At 37.2% G+C, this 12,352-nt stretch overlaps 1 long non-coding RNA gene across 1 annotated transcript in view; it reads left to right on the forward strand.

Annotated features, from left to right (window-relative positions):
* The first annotated feature begins 9,618 nt into the window (after nt 1–9,618).
* Nucleotides 9,619–12,352, forward strand: part of LOC143680881 (uncharacterized) — a 35,085-nt gene continuing 32,351 nt past the window's right edge. The window contains exon 1 of the long non-coding RNA XR_013174216.1: nt 9,619–9,680. This is a non-coding gene — a long non-coding RNA (uncharacterized LOC143680881). The remainder of the gene's footprint in view (nt 9,681–12,352) is intronic.

Genomic DNA, 12,352 nt, shown 5'->3' on the forward strand with positions numbered 1-12,352 from the left:
AAACAATTTTGTAAAGGAAAGGCAAAATCAGGGGATTCTCATTGTTATCCTCTCTTATATCCTCATGCAACATTGCGTCTTTCTCTCTCTGTCCTTGACTTTCTGAGACTTCCTCACTTGCTTGGTTTCTTTGTGTCTAGGGATCTAGAGGCCCTAATCTGGGGGAGTGGAAGCCAAATGAAGTCCCCCTGTTTCTGTCCTTGGTTCTCTGAGACTTCCCCCACACTCTCTCCTTTCCTCCGCTCTGGGGACTCAGACCTTTCTTCCCGATGAATCAATTCTTCTCTTCACCTCTACCACAGAGGTCCTTTCGCCTGCCTCCATCAGTCTCCTTCTCTCCGTTCAATGGCTTCTGAAGCATTCTATCTTTTGTAACACAGAATTCTGAGCTAAGAATTCTTGTACCAAACAAAGTGTTGTTGTTAACATTCTAGGGAGTCACCTCTGGTTTATGCCGTTGGGAATTGGGTACTTTCCAGGAGTGTCTCCTCTCCAGGACTTGATCGTTCTTCTCTATTGAGATCCATTGCAGCTGAATATAGAGCTTCCCTTCTAGAGCACACTTGCTTTTTAGCCCCTAGGAAACAAGAATCTGAGAAGACAAAGGAGCATTGTCCTAGACTTATCCCAGATGGAGGGAGCACCTCCACCTTGGGAGCAAAGGTCTAGGCAGCTCCTCTAGGGAAAAGATTGTCCTGGGGATGCCTGGCAACTTTGCTCCCATTTTCCCAAGACATTGGACTGATGGAGAGGGAGGACTCCTCAAGAGCATTGTCCTAGAATTCTTCTGGGCAAGGTTGGGGTTTGGGACCCCTTTGACCTGTGTTTGGGACGCCCCTCCCCAACCCGGAAGCATAGGTCCAGACATCTCTCAGGAGAAGTATGGGGTTTGAGTTCTCCACTCCTCTAGAGCATTGCCCTGGAATTCTTCCAGGCAAGGGCAGGGTTAGAGTTCCTGACCCGTGTTCAGGAGCCACCCAGAAGTGTAGGTCTAGCCATCTCTCAGGAAAGATGTCCCGAGGATGCCCAGCAATTTTATTCCCTGTGTTCCCAAGACATTTGGCTTGTGGAGAGGGAAACACCCAGCTCTGACGCACACTGGACACACAAGCACTGCTGAGTCTCCTCTATTTCCTTTTGCAGGGAAAATGGAAAATGCCAATACTCTACAAGCTAAAAAATGGGAAAGCATAAGCCCTCCAATGGGACTTTTAAATACAATACCATCCTCCAGTCTATAAAAGACAGGGAAAGTTGTCAGAAATTCCCTATACTTGGATGTTTATGGCTCTATCAAGACAAGGTCTTGAGAGGGACTTGTTACTTGTCTTTACCCATGTCTCAATTTCCATTAGAGGAAAACATCTTAATAATCACCTTTTAGAATTTGTTTGCTAACAGGCATCAGAAAATAGACTACCAAGCCAGTTAACTGTAAAAAGTTAAGGGAAATCACTCAGGAAAAAGAGGAAAACTTGGCTTTGTTCCAGGGAAGGCTAGTGGAAGAAATTTTCCTGGGCATTCATTTCATCAGCCAGTCTGATCCTGACATTCAGAGGAAGCTGAAAAAGCTCTCCATGGACCCATAAACTCCCACTAATAACCTGTTAGATCTGACTTTTCTGTCTTTAACAATCAAGACAAGTCTGAGGAGGAGGAGAAGAAAAAGGAGATCAGTAAAAGACCAGAGAACAGGCTCAGCTTATTGCAGTCACTGTTAAAAGCACCCTACCCCCTCAAGGTTATCTGAATCATGGCTCTAAGCCTCAAGGGCTTGGTTCAACTGTGGGTCAGAAGGCCACTAACAGAGCGTGTCAGAAACCTCGACAACCCTGGACTTGGGGACCCAACAGGGCCTTGCCCCAGCTGCCACCAATGTGGGCATTGGGCCAGGGACGGCACCTTCTCCTTAGGGAGGGGATGGAACAGCCCCTTGAGTCCTGTTCATGGCAAGTGAGTAAGACTGAGGGTGCCTGAGGCTGCTTATGGCTCTGCTGACTTCACATCTGACTATCAAACTAGAGGAGCCTTGGGTGACACTCAACGTGGCAGGCAAGATTATTAATTTCTTAATTAACACTGGAGCCACTCTGTCCTAAACTGCTGCTCTGGACCTACCTCCACTCAGATTTGTCTAGTTATGGGAATTGATGGTGTGCTGGTTTGAAAGGATGTATGTACCTTAGAAAAGCTATGCTTTAATCTTAATCCCATTTTGTAAAGACAGCTGTTTTTTCTAATCCCTATTCAGTACTGTATGTTGGAAACTTTAATTAGATTATCTCTATGGAGATGTGACTCAGTCAAGTGTGTGTATTAAACTTGATTAGGTGGAAAAGTGTCTCTACCCATTCCAGGCAGGTCTTGATTAGTTTACTGGATCCTATAAAAGAGGAGACATTTTTTGGAGAGAATGCCTTTTGAGAACATCAAGAAAGCCACAGCAGAGTCAAGCAGAGCCACAAGGCCGAGAGAACCAGAGTCCACCAGCCAGTGAGCTTTGGAGATTCTGAGAGAGCAGAGAATGATGAGAGCTGGAGCCCAGGGGGCGCTTCATGAACAAAAAGCCCAGAAGAGAAAGTTAGCAGACTTTGCCATGTGCCCTTCCAGCTGAGAGAGAAACCCTAAACATTACCGGCCTTCTTAAACCAAGGTATCTTTCCCTTGATGTCTTAGATTGGACATTTATATAGGCTTGTTTTGATTTGGACAATTTCACAGCCTTGAGCTGTAAACGAGCAACTTATTTCATTCCCCTTTTAAAAAGTTGTTCCATTTCTGGTGTATTGCACTCCGGCAGCTAGCAAACTAGAACAGATGGTATAGCCAAAACTAAGATCTTCACTACCCCCTCCTTTGTAGGCTTGAGGATATTCTAGTGTCTTACAAATTTCTCATTGCCCCCCAATGCCCCATCCTCCTAAGGAGGGATCATCATTCTCCCTGGAAGTCACCTGAAAACTAGTAAACCCAGATAGCATTATCCCCTTGTTTGCTCCAAGGCCCGTACTAGGTTGAGGGAGATGCTGAAAGGAGATGCTTGAACAAATAAACAGAGGCATGGCATAAAGGCATCCCAGGGCAAGCCTGCTGAGTAGCCTGTCTGCATTCAGGTTTTCAGTTTTAGATCTTAAAAACTCATTTGTTTGTATCCCTCGTCACCCTGACTCTAAATACCTATTTGCTTTTGAATAAAAACACAAATTAGTATGGCCTCTCTCTCTCAGCCAACACGACAAGCAAACTCACTGCCCTCCCCCTCTCTACATGGGACATGACTCCCAGGGGTGTGGACCTTCCTGGCAATGTGGGACAGAAATCCTAGAATGAGCTGGGATTCAACATCAAGGGATTGAGAAAACCTTCTCGACCAAAGGGGGAAGAGCAAAAAGAGACAAAATAAAGTGTCAGTGGCTGAGAGATTCCAGAGTCCAGAGGTTATCCTGGAGGTTATTCTTATGCATAATACAGATATCACCTTTTTTAGTTAAGGTGTAACAGAGGCTGTAGGGAACTGCCTGAAATTATAGAGCTGTGTTCCAGTAGCCATGTTACTTGAAGATGATTGCATAATGATATAGCTTTCACAAGGTGACTGTGTGATTGTGAAAACCTTGTGTCTGATGTTCCTTTTATCTACCTTATGGACAGATGCGTAAAACACATGGATTAAAATACATAAATAACAGGGGGAACAAATGTTAAAATAAATTTAGTAGATTGAAGTGCTAGTGATCAATGAAAGGGAGGGGTAAGGAGTATGGTATGTATGAATTTTTTTCTGTTTTCTTTTTATTTCTTTTTCTGAATTGATGCAAATGTTCTAAGAAATGATCACAATGATGAATATACAATTATGTGATGATATTGTGAATTACTGATTATATATGTAGAATGGAATGATGATATGGTAAGAATGTTTGTGTTTGTTGTCATGTTTTAAAAAATTAAAAAATTAATTAAAAAAAACAAAGCAAGTATGAAAAAAGATTTTTTTAAAAGCAGATTAGACAATACTCCCCCAAGAGTTTTGAAATAGTCCCCAGATCTTTAAGAATGTCTTAGCAGCAGACCTTACTGACCTCCAACTGCCTCAGAGCTCAATCTTGCAATGTGTTAATTTAGTGACCTAATATATTCCTAATATAAAAGTGAATTTTGTTTGTTATAGTTACTAACTACAACCCTAGATTGATTTAGGAAGTTGTGGAAAGTTTGAAAAAGTAATCTTATTAAAATAATTGTTAGTCGCGGAGACCCGGGTTCGATTCCCAGAGCCTGCCTGTGCAAAAAAAAAAAAAATTGTTTGTCTGCTCTTAATGAAAAGTTAGAAAATTTTTTCTTAACCACCAGAATACTCTAAAAGATAAAAATTTATATCAGAAAAATATTCTTGTTAATGTTTATGTTGATCTCATCATCTTTTATTTCAAAAGACAAGTCTTCACACTCTTAAAGGAAAACTGTTACAAAAGATTTCTCTCACTTTTTAAAAGCGAGGTGCTACAATAGTTTGACACATTATATAGAAACTGTTTAGTAAGCGTTACAAGAATTAAAAAAAAATTCTATCCTTCTGTTAACTTAAATTTGTATAGAGGAAATGCTATCCATATACTTAGAGATTGTATAAATTTCTTAAAGACTTGACAATGTTCTCACTGTCCATGTTATATACTAATACCGATCTGTATGATGTTGTTTAAAAAGTTACAGATCATAGAAACAACTAAATTTGTCACCTTACTTTGCTCTAATACTTCTCTAAAAGTATATGTGGTCAGCTAAAAGGACTTTAAAAGAGAACCAAGGCAAGTATGAAACTTCTGCTATGGTTTGTGGGTTAATGCAGTCACGTACTACTGAGCTCTAACTTTTATTTTTTAAATTCTGAGATGCTTTGCTGACTGTATAATCTAGTAGAGTTCCCATCTACTGTGTAACACCCAAGACTCACAGTCTAAGATAGACCAAAAAAAAAAAAAAATCCAGAGTGTTTTAATCAGAAGAAATAAAAAAGTATTTGCAAAGTCCTTAAAAGGACTAGAGAAAACTGTGAAGATAGTAAACTTTCACACCTGGGAAATTTGCTACTCTCTTAAGCAATAGGAGATCCTGCAAGGAGGCCTGGCATCAAGGAATTGAGAAAGCCTTCTTGACCAAAAGGGGGGAGAGAGAAATGAGAAAAAATTAAGTGTCAGTGGCTGAGAGATTTCAAACAGAGTCAAGAGGTTATCCCGGAGATTATCCTTATGCATTATATAAACATCCCTTTTAGTTTGTGGTGTATTGAGTGGCCAGAGGGAAGTACTTGAAACTATTGAGCTGTGTTCCAGTTGCCTTGATTTTTGAAGATTTTATAATAATAAAGCTTTTAAAATGTGACCATGTGATTATGAAAATCTTGTGTCTGATGCTCCTTTTATCTAGGGTATGGAGAGATGAGTAAAAAATATGGATAAAAATTAAACAAATAATAGGGGGGAGAAAGGTTAAAATAAATTGGGTAGATGGAAATATTAGTGGTCAATGAGAAGGAGGGGTAAGGGGTATGGAATGTATGAGTTTTTTCTTCTTTCTTTTTATTTCTTTTTCTGGAGTGGTGCAAGTGTTCTAAAAAGTGATCATGGTGATGAATACACAACTGTGTGATGATTTGTAAGCCATTGATTGTATGCCATGTATGGAATGTTTATAAGTTAAGATTTATCAATAAAAATATAAAAAAACTTTTTATGAAGTTACAATAATAATATGCTAGTGTTGTTCTGGTATAAGGATAGGCATATAGACCATTGGAACGGAATTGAAAGTTCATAAATAGATCCATACAATGATGATCAATTGATTTTCAACAAGGATGCCAAGTACATGCAATGGGGGAAGAATAGTCTCCTCAACAGATAGTGCTAGAAAAATTGGATATCCATGCTTTCTACAAAAATTAACAGAAAAACGAATTGATAACTTAAATATAAGAGTTAAAACCGTAAACGTCTTAGAAGATAACATAGGGGCAAAACATCATTACTTGTGATTCTGCAATGGATTCTTAGGTATGATGCCAGAAACATGAGCCTCAAAAGAAACAACAGATAAATTTGATTTCATCAAATTTAAATACTTTTATGCCTCAAAGGTCATAATTAAGAAAGTAAGAAAATAGCCCACATGGTGGGAGAAGATAGTTGCAAATCATATATCTGATTTACTATCCAGAATATATAAAGAATTCCTACAAACAACAACAAAAAGCCATCAGCCCACTTTAAAGATGGGCAAAGGTCTTGAACATTTCTCCAAAGTGATATACAAATGTCCAATAAGCACATGAAAAGGTGCCATTAGGAAAATGCAAATCAAAACTATAATGAAATACTACTTCACACCCACAAGGAAGGCTATTATTTTAAAAATTGAAAATATCAAGTGTTGGTGAGAATGCAAAGAATTTGGAATGCTTGTGCATTGTTGGCGGGAATGAAAAATGGAGCAGCCACTGTGGCAGGCAGCATGGCATTTCCTCAAAAAGTTAAACACATAATTTCCATGCTCTTAGATATATACCCAGAGATATTGAAAACAGGGCCTCAAACAGATATTTGTACACTAAAGTTCATAGCAACATTATTCCCAATGGCCAGAAGATGGAAGCAATATATAAAATATAGTATATACATACAAGGGAATACTATTTAGCTGTAAAAAGGACTGAAATTCTGATGCATGAACCAACATGGATGAATCTTGAAGGCAACATCAGAGAGAGCTAAGACACAAAAAGACAAATTGTATGATCTCGTTTATATGAAATACCTAAAAGAAGCTATTTCATAGAGACAGATGTTGGTTCATAGGTTATCAGGGCTGAGAGGTGGAGGTGTGGGGTGGAGAGATGAAGTTATGGATTAATAACTAAGTAGTTTCTGTTGGAGGTGATGAGAAAATCGGGGTAATGGGTATAAGTGATGGTAGCACAATGTTGTGAATACTACTACTGATTTGTACACTTGAATGTGGTTAAAGGAGAAATTTTGTGCTGTGTTTGTTACTTCAAAAAAAGTTTAAAATTTTTTAAAGAAAGAATGAAATTAATACATGCTACAACATGATGAACCTTGAAAACATTATGCTAAGTGAAATAAGCCAGACCCAAAAGGGCAAATCCTGTATGGTTCCACTTTTATGAAATATCTAGAATATGCAAATTCATGTAGATCATAGATTAGAAATTACCAGAGATTGGGTTAGGGGAGAATAGGGAGTCACTGCTAAATGTGTAGGAATTCAGACACCACACCTGACAATGAGAGAGTGCACATTCCTTTATTCAGGTATACCAAAACATTTAACATTTCAAGGCATAAAGTAAGCCTCCAAGTATTGAAATCATTCAGCATGTATTTTCTGATAGCAGTGGAATGTAGATATAAATCAAGAGCAAATTATAACTAAAAAACCCTAATTATTTGAAAACCAACAATATACTTCTAAATAACCTATGGGCAAAGGAGAAATCACAATAGGAATTAGAAAATATTTTGTGCTGGATGACAATATCAAAACTGATTAGGGAGGGCCACGGTGACGCAGCAGGCAGAGTTCTCACCTGCCATGCCTGAGACCTGGCTTCCATTCCTGGTGCCTGCATGCAAACAAAACAAAACAAAACAAAAACTGTGCTAAGTCACTAAAACAGTGCAGAGAGAAATTTATACTATTAGTATGGATATTAAAAAAGACGAACAACAAAAATGAATGATTTAAGCTTTGTCTCAAGGAGGTTAAAAAAACATACAAAAAAACAGTAAATCAAACCAGAAGTAGAAGGAAGAAAAAAATAAAGAACAGAGATCAGTGAAACAGAAAAAATGGTACACTAGAGATTAACCAAGCCAAAATTTGATACTTAGAAAAGAGTAATAAAATTAATAAACCTTTAGGTAAGACTAATAAAAAAATGAACCTGAGCAAATTATCATAGATATTAAGGTATTAGGAATACAATAAGCCATATATTTGGCATTTTTAGATGAAATAGACAAATTCCTTGAAAAACTTAACTTCTAAGAATTAACACAAGAAGAAATATAAAATCTGAATAGTCCTGTATCTTTTTAAAGAAACTGAATTCATGATTGACTAACTTCCCACACGCAACATAGTACAAGCTTAGATCGTTTCATGGGTGGATTATTCCAAACATTTAGGAAATAACACCAATCTTAAACACATTATTTCAAAAAACAGAGGAGGGAACACTTCCTGGTTTTATGAGGTCAGCAAATATTAATATCAAAACCTGATAAGGACATTATGAGAAAGAAAAATTATAGCACAATCTCTCAAAAGAAAATAGATACAAAAATCTTAAATGAATAGTAGCATATTTAATCCAGCAATATATATATATATAAAGCATAATAACATCATGATCAAAAAGACAAAATGTTCAGGAATTATCATCTTAATGGATGAAGAAAAAGCATTAGAAAAATTGAGCACCCCTTCTTGTTAAAAACTCTGAGCATGATAGCAACAGAGGGGAGATTTCCTTAATCTACTCTCCAAAATAACTTAATGGTGTTATTGAAAGCTCCCCCCTGAAATTGCAAATGAGCAGAGATGTCCACAATCAACTTCTATTTAAACATTGGACTAGACGTTCAATAAATCAAGGGAAAAATTAAGAAAAGACATATGATTTGGAAATAAAGGAATAGAATTGCCATTATTTGCAGATGACATGATTATATACAAAAAAAATCCAAAAGAATCTTCAGACAACCTATTAGAATTAATACATGATTTTAGCAAGGTGAGTATACAAATGTCAATTGTATTTTTTATATGTCAAATGCAAATAATTAGAAAATAAAATTTCCAAATGGTGCAATTTATAATAGCCACAGAAAATACCAATCCTGGGAATAAATCTAAAAAAAAAGTCTTGCAAGCCCTCTAACCTAAAATCTATATCTTTGAAAGAAATTAAGAGAGATATAAATAAATGGAAATATACATATATTCATGGATTAGAAGTCTCAACATTGTAAAAATTTCACTTTTCCATAAATTAATCTATAGACACTTTCAATACCAATAAAAATTCTGGGATTATTTTGGTCAAAATCAACATTCTGATTAAAAAAATAATAGAGATATGCAAAGAGCCAAGAAAACTCAATGCAATCTTGAAGAAGTTGAAGGACTATAAAGCAGTAGTAATGATGGCAGTGTGGACACTCCAGTGCCTGCCCCATGAAGGTTTCCCTCTGATCAACTCTTGCCCACTCCTGCTGATACCATGCTCAGGCAGGCACTGGTTTTCTCTGCCTGCTCTGCCCTGTCTGTGGCTTTCCCCAAACCAACCACGGAATTCTTTACTGATGTGGACTCAGCCATCCCTAGCTTTGAGGTCAAAGCTACTGAGGCCACAGAGTCAATCACTGTTGGCTTTGCAGGACACAATTTATGTCAGTTCTTTACTGATGTGGAGTCAACCACCTCCAGTTTCGAGGTCAAAGTCTCTGAGGCCACAGCTGATTATAATACAAGTCAGACATAGAAGTTTATGAGTGAAGATTATGATGTCACTGCTCTTTATTCTGAATATTCTGTAAAGATCATGCTTGGAGGACCAGACCAGACCAGTCCAGCAGCAGCACCATCTTAGTGCAGTAAATGAAGCAAATGTTCTATTAGCTGTGTCCATCACTCTGCACCTGCCAGTTTATAAGATTCTGAGCTTTAGAAAAAGCCTCCCACTGTACTATTGTAGATTGCACAACTGTAGGAAACTAATGAAACGTAGGATGGGTTCCCAGCCAAGGAGAAGCTTAGTATGGTATCAATTCTGGAGTGGGTGGAGGGAATTGAATACATAGATATAGGGAGGGACATTTCTTAACCATATTGCATTAAACATCAGCTCAATAAATGCTCCTTTGAATTGGGAAAAAACAGTGCAGTACTGATGTAAAGATCAAGCCATAGACCAATAGAACGTAGTAAGGTCCAGAAATGGATCCTTGCACAGAATACTATGATTTATGGCAAAGGTGACATTGCTGTACAATTAGAAAAGGATGATCCTTTCAATCAATGTTTCTGAGTCAATTAGGTATCTATTTGTTATAAAAAATCATGAGCCTTCAAAATGTCCATCAACAGACGAGTGGCTAAACAAACTCTGGTATATACGTATGATGGAATATTATGCAGCTGTAAGACAGAATAAAGTTATGAAGTATGTAACAACATGGATGGACTTAAGGATATTATGCTGAGTGTGATTAGCCAGAAACAAAAGGACAAATACTGTATGGTCTCACTGATATGAATTGACATTAGTGAATAAACTTAGAATATTTCATTGGTAACAGAGACCATCAGGAGCTAGAAATAGGGTAAGATATATGGTAATTGGAGCTGAAGGGATACAGATGGTGCAACAGGACTGAATATAAAAACTCAGAAATGGACAGCACAATACTACCTAACTGTAATACAATTATGTTAAAACACAGAATGAAGCTGCATGTGAGAATGATAGAGGGAGGAGGGCTGGGCCATAAATGAAATCACAAAGAAAGATGGACGATAAAGATTGAGATGGTGTAATCTAGGAATACCTAGACTGTATAATGATAGTGACTAAATGCACAAATTTTAAAAATGTTTTCGCCTGAAGAAGAACAAAGGAATGTCATTACTGCAGTGTACTGAAAATAGATGGTAATTAATATTTTAAAATTTCAACTTATGTGTCAGACTAAATAAAAAAATGTTTATTTGGTATAAAATTTATATTTTGACTAGTGCATTTCCTAGTATAGCTTATGTAGACAGCTTAATTGAACAGCATAAGTACATGGAACCTTGTGTAGGACACGAGATTTTGTTGGTTTGTCCAGAGTGATGCCCTGATGAATCCCAGAATGATTTGATCAGTGAGTGGAAAAGTATTTGTAAAGTCTCCTTCAGGAAATAGTGAGAACAGGGGAAAATTCAACTTCCCAAAGTTGAATTCTTGAAATTCTCACAAGCAGTGTGGACAACCAAAGCTATAGGCTGAGCCCCGAGTCTTGGGGTTTGTTCATATGAAACTTAACCCCACAAAGGATAGGTCAAGCCTACTTAAAATTAGGCCTAAGAGTCACCCCCAAGAGAGCCTCTTTTGTTTTGCTCAGATATGGCCTCTCTCTTCAGCCAACACAGCAAGCAAACTCACCACCCTCCCTCTGTGTACGTGGGACATGACTCCCAGGGGTGTGCACCTTCCTGGCAACGTGGGACAGAAATCCTAGAATGAGCTGAGACTCAGCATCAAGGGATTGAGAAAACCTTCTTGACCAAAAGAGGGAAGAGTGAAATGAGACAATGTGTCAATGGCTGAGAGATTCCAAACAGAGTCAAGAAGTTATCCTGGGGGTTATTCTTACGCATTAAGTAGATATCACCTTGTTATCCAACAAGTAATGGAGAGGCTGGAGGGAACTGCCTGAAAGTGTAGAGCTGTGTTCCAGTAGCCATGTTTCTTGAGGATGATTGAATAATGATATAGCTTTCACAATGTGACTGTGTGATTGTGAAAATCTTGTGTCTGATGCTCCTTTTATCTACCTTGTCAACAGATGAGTAGAACATATGGAATAAAAATAAATAATAGGGGGAACAAATGTTAAAATAAATTTAATTTGAAATGCTAGTGATCAATGAACGGGAGGGGTAAGGCATATGGTATGCATAAATTTTTTTTTCTGTTTTCATTTTGTTTCTTTTTCTGAATTGATGCAAATGTTCTGGGAAATGATCATGATGATGAATATGCAGCTATGTGATGATATTGTGAATTACTGATTATATATGTAGAACGGAATGATCAAAATAGGAATGTTTGCATTTGTTATATGTTTTTTGGTATTAAAAAAATAAAATTAAATTAAAATTAAAAAAAAATCATGAGTCTTAATCCACAGATTACATTAAATATCAATTCCATCTGGGCTAGAGTTCAGTTACTAAGAGAATAGGAGAAAAGTTATTAGGTATTTGGTTCTATTAGTGATGAATTCATATCTGTTTTCACCTCTGCTCTTTTAGGATACTCTTGTATATTCTCATTTTTGTTTTTGCAGGTGAATTTTAGGATAAAATGTCAAATGTGAAAGAAACTACAACTCATTTGGAATTTTATTGGGACTGCACTAAACTTACCTATATTTGATATTTATCATTTTGAATACTAAGCATTTGTTGTTGCTATTAACCTCTTGCCAGCACCAACTATATTTTATTCATTTAAGAATCTTTACTACCTTGTGTAAGGCCCAATAAAAAGGGCTCACTA

Source organism: Tamandua tetradactyla, chromosome 4, assembly GCF_023851605.1.
Source record: "Tamandua tetradactyla isolate mTamTet1 chromosome 4, mTamTet1.pri, whole genome shotgun sequence".
NCBI lineage: Eukaryota > Metazoa > Chordata > Mammalia > Pilosa > Myrmecophagidae > Tamandua > Tamandua tetradactyla.